The sequence below is a fragment of the Adiantum capillus-veneris genome, chromosome 24, assembly GCF_014529385.1.
Source record: "Adiantum capillus-veneris isolate H3 chromosome 24, ASM1452938v2, whole genome shotgun sequence".
Taxonomy (NCBI): Eukaryota; Viridiplantae; Streptophyta; class Polypodiopsida; order Polypodiales; family Pteridaceae; genus Adiantum; species Adiantum capillus-veneris.
In genome coordinates, this window is record NC_140954.1 from 96,960,311 (window position 1) to 96,970,241 (window position 9,931).

Consider the following 9,931-nt stretch of genomic DNA (forward strand, 5'->3'; position numbering starts at 1 on the left):
ACATCATCAAAACATGAAAGTGATACCATACATACATATAGCTTGAAGAGAGCTTTTGTTTGAGTCTTTGGTTGCACGATTTTGGCAATAGAAGCTCAAGCTATGGCCATTTTTGTTAAGGGTTGTTTAACATGTGTGGCAACCTAATTCTCTAATCAAGAGATCCATTTTTGTTAAGGGTTGTTTTACATGTGTGGCAACCTAATTCTCTAATCAAGAGATCCATTTACCTGCAAGAACACCCTTGCCTCCTCTTTCTAGAGCTTTTGCCTTCTTTTAATAGCCTCCTCTCCTCCTTTTTAACCAAACTTAGCCTATATGCTATAATGTAGCTATAGTCCTCTTTGAGAAAGCGTCAAAAGCACATGCTTTTTTTAAAATTACTTTTTGCTTTTTGGAAAGCATTGTTTATATTACAAGAAAAATGACTTATAAAGTACATTCTAATCATAATTCTCATAAAAAGACACCTTATAGATGCTCTTGACATATTTTTGGAGCACCAAAGGTAAGCCCGTGTCATGGATTATGAGCCCTCCCTAGGTCAAAGGGTGGGGGAGGGGGAATTTTGCAACTTACTTGTCATACTTTTGCTAGAACGGAAACCTTGATAAACATATGTTTTATAGAGACACTCTGTGGACATATTGCTTATGGAGACTCATTCATTTTGTGATTGTTTATTATCATGGTTAGTGGTTGCTATTTGATAGGGATAAATTGTTTTTGCATGCACCACTTACGGTTCAATTCAGTACGGATCTATTACGAATTGATTCTTGAAAATATACATGAGCTCATTTAGCATGAAATGGTAGAATGCAGCCCATAGAGACTAGTAGTTACCTTCTTCGACAGAAAACTGGTGGAACTCAAGCATTGATCAATTTTCTTCTCTGTTGGTTTCTTCACGAGCATTTGAGGAAAGGTGTAACACTTCTTGGGGCATTACCATGTCAAATCTTTGGTGGAGTTCTAGATTATTTGTAGTATGCTCTCTTCCATGTGCTTTCAAATCAAAAGTATTTCTCAGGAGACTTTTGGCGGGTGCTTTGCCTATGGAGGACCTTTTGTGTGAGGCATAGGAGACTGGCTCTAGAGATCCACCTCCCTACCACCCTATATATAGGCTATGTGGCTCTTAGCCCTAGCCTAGTACGGATCCCCAGTCCACATCTAAGCCGTCCAAACCCTTGGCCTAGGTCTGTGACCCCCTGGGTTTCCCTTACTCCCCCCTTGGAGAAGCATTTTTGTCCTAAAAAATAGAAGTGGTGATAGCATCATATGTTTTCAAAAATGGCATCCCTCATGGATCCAACTGTCCTTCTGACTGGAGCACGGTTCCGTTAGAAGGTTCAATGAAATCAAGAAGAGCATCCTGATTTTACACATTGTTGTCCCTTTGCCACCATCTTGTGTAATCGGCGGGCCATAACCAACATAGCATGTAAACTCCATTTGGAACTCACTTGACCATGTTAAACGAGTTATCACAACTAAGATGTACCCAGAAGAGTACCTCTTTTCACTTTCCATGAAAGTAATTGGTTGATGTTACTTATTAGCAAGGTATAAGTCCTTCACTTGTTATCAATCTTTATCAGTAAACAACTCCACCGTAACTGCTGATCGAGGTTGAGAGCTTGGATATAAACATGAAGAGACTAAACTTAGCCTCACAACATGCTTTGCCTCATGGTAAGCAAACTCCAACTAGAGAAATAAACTTTCCAATTGGATTGCTTGGTGCTAACGTATGCGCTTAGCATATCCTTTAGCATAAGATTAACACTTGTGATTTGCTTTTCCTCTCTAGATGACTGGTAGTACTGGGATGTGTTTCCCCACCTTTTACAGACAGGCCACCAAAATGACTGGTAAATAGGGATCACAATTCTTGGCAACAGTGTTGATTAATCAACAGTGTTAGGAACAACCATCTTGGTTTAGTGAGCTAGTCTACAAGCACCCAAACCAAGCTATGAACTTTATTGGTGATTGATAGATCTATAATTAATCTCATAAAGATATTGCACATAGAGTGCAATAGGCTTTAGAAGCTACCGATGTTATGAATGTACATACTGCTCCAAATTAGCCTTTGCTAAACACTAGGGCCATAACACCTAGTGTACATGGATTCAACAAAAACACATATGAACCTGCTTATCCATAACCATACTTGCCAATACTTATGGCTAATTTTATGCTCACAGCTCATGAGGAAAGAGCTAAATATTTTCCACATAAAAACCATGCTAACAAGTTTGGACCATAATAGAATGTGAAAAGCCATCACATCTAGGTATCAATTGAAATATGGATGGTTGTTTATACACATTGCACAATTATTTTCATTAACAAAACATAATTGTGTGACATGTATAAACAACCATCCATTAAAGTTGTTGAATAGTTCTTGTAATCTTAGCAAGTCTTACTAGATATCCAACAATTTTGGCCATTGAAATTTTTCTTGATATAGTGTGCTCAAAATGGTTTAATAAATGGATTTGACCAGCACCTAGGGACTTTGTTGTGATAGATAATTCAAATAACGGGTGCTAGTGTCAGTCCCACAGAATTGTATCATCCACATGTGGAATATGTCTCAAATAAGGATGTTCGAAAGAAGAACGTCCTTCAAGTACGAGATGTACTTGTGTGTGGAGGTAATTGTAAACACTCTGTGATGCGAGTGAGAGGGACCCTCGTTATCCTTGCTCCACATTGGTTAAACCAAACTCCATGAGTTCCTAGACCGTGTTGCTCCTCTTGTGACAACATGTGCCAAATAAAATTTTACCATGTAGGTCCTTAACTGCATAGTGCATAAACATAGCTAGGACACTTCATTCCAAAAGTATGTGCTCCTACATGACCTTGTCATGTCTCCGAGGAGCAAAGTGGATGAAAGCATTGAAGCTTATACATCCTAGTCAAAAAAATTAATCAAAACATATTTGAAAATGAGATAAAACCAAATCGGATGCGTACTTGGAGGTAACATAGCATTCACTTACCCATTGTCAAATGCACATGACCAAATCTTCTACTTGAAAAGGCCTAGAACACTAATTGAAAGATTAGTGAAAATCAAGTAGTGTTATAGCAAAAGCATAAACCATGCTTTAGTTGAGTGATTCCACAATACTGGCATGCCATGCATGCATATCATAAAAATAGTGTGATAAGCCCTTGGCTTTCACAACGGTCCACAGTTTGTGCCATGCCATACATGCCTTGCACAATTTGTAATGACATGGATACATCAAAGTTCATTGTTGTCAAACGATAATGTTCTATGCCAATTTTCCAAATCTGTGAGCCATTATCCTTGATCCTAAGTCAATGGATAGTACAATGGCACATATTAGAAGCCTTGCTTTGTAATAAGGCTGGCAAAGCACTTTGCTTTGCACAACAAAGAAATCCTTTTCAATGAAATGTTAAAGATAAAAACACAAGTAGAACTTCAAATTGTCTAACGTTGTCACCCTCTGAGAGCAGTTATCTTCACTAGAATGTGGCTCATAGCCATGTATATAGACATATTTAGAGCTATGGGGATGTACCTTGTATGCCCTCGGAACTTGGTTCATACCGACCTTCAATAAAAAACAGGTGGACGTGTTGCCAAGTTTCCCCAAGCTGCTAGCATATTCCAAACTTTGGAAGCTTACATGCAATATGTTGTGAATATGAAGCCTTTCTTCATAGGAGTTCATTGAAAGGTGAGACAGAATGCACCTTAACAAGTGCTCTTGTTGACACACTAATGCCAAAGCAAAAGAGAATCAACCTTGTTGACTCATGCAACTTATTGAGAACGAGGAGAGAACCAATATCAAGATTGATAACTCAGGCAAATTAGCTTTCAGTTTCATCTGAATTGCCAACCGAAGCAACATTTGCTTGTCAAACTGGCACTGTAGAAATGCTGCAAAAATAAGAAGTTCAGAATTTGAAACTTAAACATACTTACTGATTTTTTGTAATTACCGCCCCCTTAGCATCGAAAGTCGTTGCATTGTGCTTTTGTTGTTTTTAATGTACTCATTTTGTTCACACTGTGGCAAAGTGTGATGCTTTGAAGTGACCATGCATCCAAGGCATATACATAGGTAGGGACCCGTGCTCCTTCAAGCTTCCATACATGCCTTGCACAATTTGTAATGACATGGATACATCAAAGTTCATTGTTGTCAAACGATAATGTTCTATGCCAATTTTCCAAATCTGTGAGCCATTATCCTTGATCCTAAGTCAATGGATAGTACAATGGCACATATTAGAAGCCTTGCTTTGTAATAAGGCTGGCAAAGCACTTTGCTTTGCACAACAAAGAAATCCTTTTCAATGAAATGTTAAAGATAAAAATACAAGTAGAACTTCAAATTGTCTAACGTTGTCACCCTCTGAGAGCAGTTATCTTCACTAGAATGTGGCTCATAGCCATGTATATAGACATATTTAGAGCTATGGGGATGTACCTTGTATGCCCTCGGAACTTGGTTCATACCGACCTTCAATAAAAAACAGGTGGATGTGTTGCCAAGTTTCCCCAAGCTGCTAGCATATTCCAAAATTTGGAAGCTTACATGCAATATGTTGTGAATATGAAGCCTTTCTTCATAGGAGTTCATTGAAAGGTGAGACAGAATGCACCTTAACAAGTGCTCTTGTTGACACACTAATGCCAAAGCAAAAGAGAATCAACCTTGTTGACTCATGCAACTTATTGAGAACGAGGAGAGAACCAATATCAAGATTGATAACTCAGGCAAATTAGCTTTCAGTTTCATCTGAATTGCCAACCGAAGCAACATTTGCTTGTCAAACTGGCACTGTAGAAATGCTGCAAAAATAAGAAGTTCAGAATTTGAAACTTAAACATACTTACTGATTTTTTGTAATTACCGCCCCCTTAGCATCGAAAGTCGTTGCATTGTGCTTTTGTTGTTTTTAATGTACTCATTTTGTTCACACTGTGGCAAAGTGTGATGCTTTGGAGTGACCATGCATCCAAGGCATATACATAGGTAGGGACCCGTGCTCCTTCAAGCTTTACTTTTCCCCTCTGCTTGACCATGCACAAAGAGGACAAACGAAAAGAAATATTGACCAATGAGACCTATGGCCCAATTGACTTACAGCCTTGTTGTAACTAAATGCAAGCCATGCTTGCCTTAAATTTTTTGCAACCGGGAAAATAACAATGCATCTTGGCATAATTCATATACATGTGCAATTGTAAAAGTAACGATCATTCCTACTTGCAAATCCATGCAGATAGATGGAAATTGCTAAATCTCGTCACAATCTTGCTGTATAAGAAGCAAACCAGGCTTTGGAAGCTTGTGTGTATCCCTTGGATGATAATTATTACAAAAATGATTCGAAATTGTAACTGAAACAAGAAAATGAGTACCTGGAAGCTTGTTGATGCACCAATACCTTGTATGTAGGGGAAAACAACTTTGAGGGTCTTCATCCTCCTTGGGAGTAGTACCCGTGGAACTTGGGTTCAAGGGACCCTTGCCCATTCATTCAACCCAAAATACAATACCCATTGCAATCCTTGCTAGAGAGCTTGCTCTCATTAAATGACCTTGTTCATCTAAGTGATATGCATAGGAACTTAAACAGTTGCCTTTATAGGCCATTAGAAACACAAAGCAAGCAAAATTTATAACCCAAAAAAATCTCATGGTGTATATGTAAATTTACACAAGGCTTACTTGTACCTTCAATACTTAAATTGCACCATGATGACAAAACTTTCATGGTAGCACCATTGCATGCTATAGCTACCGGGTACATTCTCAACAAAGTTAAAAAAAATCAATTACGTACCTCATAAAGTTCTCGTGCCGACTTTCCTTGCCGTCGTAATAATTGAACAAATTGCAATCAAGAAAAGAATCGATAATTTTTTTGTCAAATACTTTTGCTTGCTTCATAGAATACATCTATTGTTTTTCGATAGATGTCCTATTTCCTGCTAACTGAGGGCCTTGTCCAATTCGCAACCCACGTCGAAGCTTGTGAAGTGTATACTTTCCTATGTGCAACCGCATGTCTATAACGATCCACAATCAGCACCATGCCCTACATGGATTCTACATCAATTATGTATTTTCCATCGATTGTAAGTCAAACTTTCTTCGTGCTTCAAATTATGCCCTCCTTGAGAGCTTGATCATGTGTAGTGGCACTTTTTAGACACGATTGCTAGCCGATATACTGCAAGTGGAGCTAAGACCAAGGCCGTGCCTTCACATGGTCTCGAAATTGTGTACAACATGTCGAAGCTTTGCCTTGATTGCCTTGGAAACTTTACCTTAGAAACATTTTGGTTCGCCTTGGAGTCCTCAATTCTGAATCCATGTTGCCTGCGAACTCAAAAGTGCAAAGTTCTTATGAGTCCCTGATGCCCGTGCGCTCCAAGTTGTTGAGTTCAAGCTCGTGCTTGCATAAGGGTTTAGAGGAGACGGGGGGAGGGGGTTAGCACCCTCCCTTAATTAAATTTCTTTGGAACTCTAAGGCCCAACCCTAACCTAGGTTGGGCACCCCAAGTGTGGAGTTGAGGTTCCTCTGCATCCCACGGCGCATGCTGACTGTGCGCAAGGAAGAAGGGCTCGCACTGTGAGCGATGTTTCTCACAAGCCTCCTTCCTGTGACATGAAGTTCAGCAGTAATGCCCCCTCCATGCTAGATTTGTTGCCCGTGCTGTGTTCCGAGCTTGCCTCGTCCTCGACCCAAGCGGCCATACCCATGCTAGGGGGGGGGGGGGGGGGGGGGGGGGGAGAGAGAGAGAGAGAGAGAGAGAGAGAGAGAGAGAGAGAGAGAGAGAAATATTGTACACAGAGGTCAGATATGACCCATGGGACCGCAAACAAAAACATTACAATGCGACCTTCTAAGTGAAGGCATTAGATACATATCAATTAAGGACTGAGGGACCGTCAAGAGGGTGGAAATTAGATGCAAAACCTAGGTGGGGTTGGGTAAGGGGAAATCCCCTTTGGGACTTTGAAACTCCTGGATGATGGCCTTATCTCCTCAATATGTTGCCCATTTACCTTGTTTTCATGCTTTGTAGACCTTTTTGAGTTCTTGTTTCTTCATCTTGAGTTGATTCATGGTCAACTCCTCATCAATCCAAACCTTTGTTCCCTTGAGGAGGTGGGATTGGCGTAGCAACCTCACCCGCTCCTCTTTTTCCTTGAAAGTGAGAAGGCAATGCTCAGGTGGAACTTGCCTATGGGTGTCATTGATCCAAGAAATGGCTTCCGGATTGATGTTGATTGTTTGAGATATTGATTGTTTGAAGAATATTGTTGAGCTTGATAATTGCTTCTTCAAGGGTATCGTCGTTGGTGCACCATGGTGAGGGAAGCCCACCAATACGGACCTTGAAGGAGTTCTCTTCCTGAAGTCTTTGTTCTCAAAGTTCCATTGTCACACAGGTCTACACTTTTTTAATGGTTGCAGAGTGAGCTTGGGTGGCTTTGGCTTCAAGTTCTTTGGCTTTGTCTGTGGCAAGATTGCCCATAGAGTCAAAATGTGCCTCAAGCTTTCTAAGACGCTCTTTGAGGTCGTGATTCTCTTCCATAAGCTGATCAACAACTCTTTGAAGCTCTCCGATCCGATTGCTTTTACTCGGTGCTGCTACAGTGGTTGCAAAACTTGGTCGAGTCCTCGCAGTACCCCTTGGGGTATTCATGATGAGACCCCACTGTAGAGTAGTGTGACCCCAGTGTAAACCAAACCTTAGTTTGGCGGTTAAGGTTTGTGAGGGTGCCTCGTGAGGCTCGCATAGATTTTCCACAACTTCGTAGGGCCGTAAGTTGAGGGCTAGGTAGCACGAGATCCGTGAGTTAGGCTGTAGGAGATTCACGACTTGCAAGAGACTTGATATGAGAGGTTCAAAGGCTTGTTGTGTGCTGATGACCTGACATTACCACGAGATTCAGGGGTTTGGCTTTGGCTCGAGATTGAGGCTATGGTCATAGGCCTAACGCCTCCCCCCAGAGCTACCTCTCGCCCAGGGGGAGACCGGGGCATTAAGGGGTTGAGGTTGAGGAGGGAGAATTTCTACAGCAGAACGAGAGCGAGAGAGAGAGAGAGAGAGAGAGAGAGAGAGAGAGAGAGAGAGAGTTCTATTATCGTCCTAGGAGGTCAAATATAACCTATGGGACCAAATGAACATGTCACGTGGTGTGAGTGGAGGTCATAAGTGACTCTCGATGCTAAAAAATGGATGAAATGAGTGTCACAATAGAGAGTCCACATTGTGGTTGAGAGAGGAAAGTATGTAGGGAGAGCTCATGGCTGAATATATGGGGAAAAGAGGACCTAATGTGGTCAAAAGCTGAGCACTCAAGTAGTGTGTGGTACTCACTCTCTCGCACTTGACGAGGGCATAAGGTGCAAAGTCGATGAGACTCCTCGCCAGTGCCCCAACATCCTGTCTCGCAACGTAGAGAATGGGAGCTAAGACGAATGGAGGCAATGGTGTGGATCGCACTCAATCGGATGGGCTCAAGGATGTAGGGATGGGTTCGATTACCGCGTTTGGAGAAGAAGAAAGATTTGTAGTTTGGGGCAATGTGTGTGGTGTAATGGCTGAAGGCGAGAACCTTCGGATTTTTCCCAAGCCGTGATACATTGGTGTTGTAAGAAGGCCTCATTAACTTGGGGAGTCGATCGATGCATCCTTGACCAAGTGACATGCATCCCATCTTCCAAACCATTTCTTGATGTCAAGCATCCACCCCGAACTTAGTATTTTGCTCTTGCATGTCTTTTGGACCTTTTGACTTGCTTCATATGCGATTCTAGGAAGTCGATACAAAGGGATATGTTGTGTCTTAAGCATGTACTCCACAACCCTTTGCATGCCCAAGACCTCAATGGGAAGCGATTCAGACTCAAGAAGGAAGAGCATGTAGGGTGTTTGTGTCTTGACTTGGAGAAAGTTGGTAAGAAACGTTTTTGGACATTCTCAAACTCTTTCCAAGTAGACTTCCCGATGCTACCACCCCACACCTCCACTCCATAAAGAAGCACCTGTGTCACCAATTTGTGGATTTCGCCAAAGCTTGCCTTTTAGATTTTGTCAAAACTTGCCACATGCATGTGTTTTCTCTAGCGCTAAAAGAAGTTGTTTTTTGACTTCCCACCTTCTTCTCTTTTTTTGAACAAGTGCTTTGTATGTGTGTGAACGTTCCAAGTAACCTTCCTTGTCTTTGCTTGCATCCAACCTTAGCAGTGTTTTCGGGCTTGACTACATTCCATGTCGAACCATTTTTTCTTGGTGCTACCCTTCTTAGATCTTTTGCAAGACATGTGTTTCATCGAAAAGCATTCCTTCGCACAAGAGAAGATTACTTCTTTGAAAACTTTCCACTTGCATTCTAATGTTGGGCTCTCTTGATGCTCTTCATGCTTAACATTTGGTCCACCATATCAACATATATAAGTGCTCGCTTGAAGTCTAGAAGTAGGTACGAATGATTCACATCATGATCGGAGGCTACATGCTTGGGTCTTTTACCACACTTGAGGTCAATATACAGCATCCTATGATCCGATTCCAGATTCCATTCACCAAGTGTAAAGCTTTGTATGCATTCTAGAGTGGCTAAAACAACATATAGTCAATCACGCTATTACCATTGTGCTTTCTACATGTAAAGTCATTGGTGCCTTGCCATAAGATACACCATTTGCAATGAGCATTGCGGTACTATTGCACATATGTAAAAGTGACTTTCCATAGTGATCCAATTCTTTTGCATCATTAGAACTTTGATTATACATGTATGAGTCATCCATTCTCCTTGAGACATGCGGCATGTCAATTTGTTGTGTGTTGCGTTGTAACGTATTTGCACGAGCATTCATGTCTCCAAAGACAATGACT

The 9,931-nt window shown here is 41.2% G+C and overlaps 1 pseudogene; it reads right to left on the minus strand.

Moving 5' to 3' along the window:
* Positions 1-6,996: 6,996 nt before the first annotated feature.
* Positions 6,997-7,618, minus strand: LOC147426822 (uncharacterized; annotated as a pseudogene).
* Between the last annotated feature and the right edge of the window lie 2,313 nt (positions 7,619-9,931).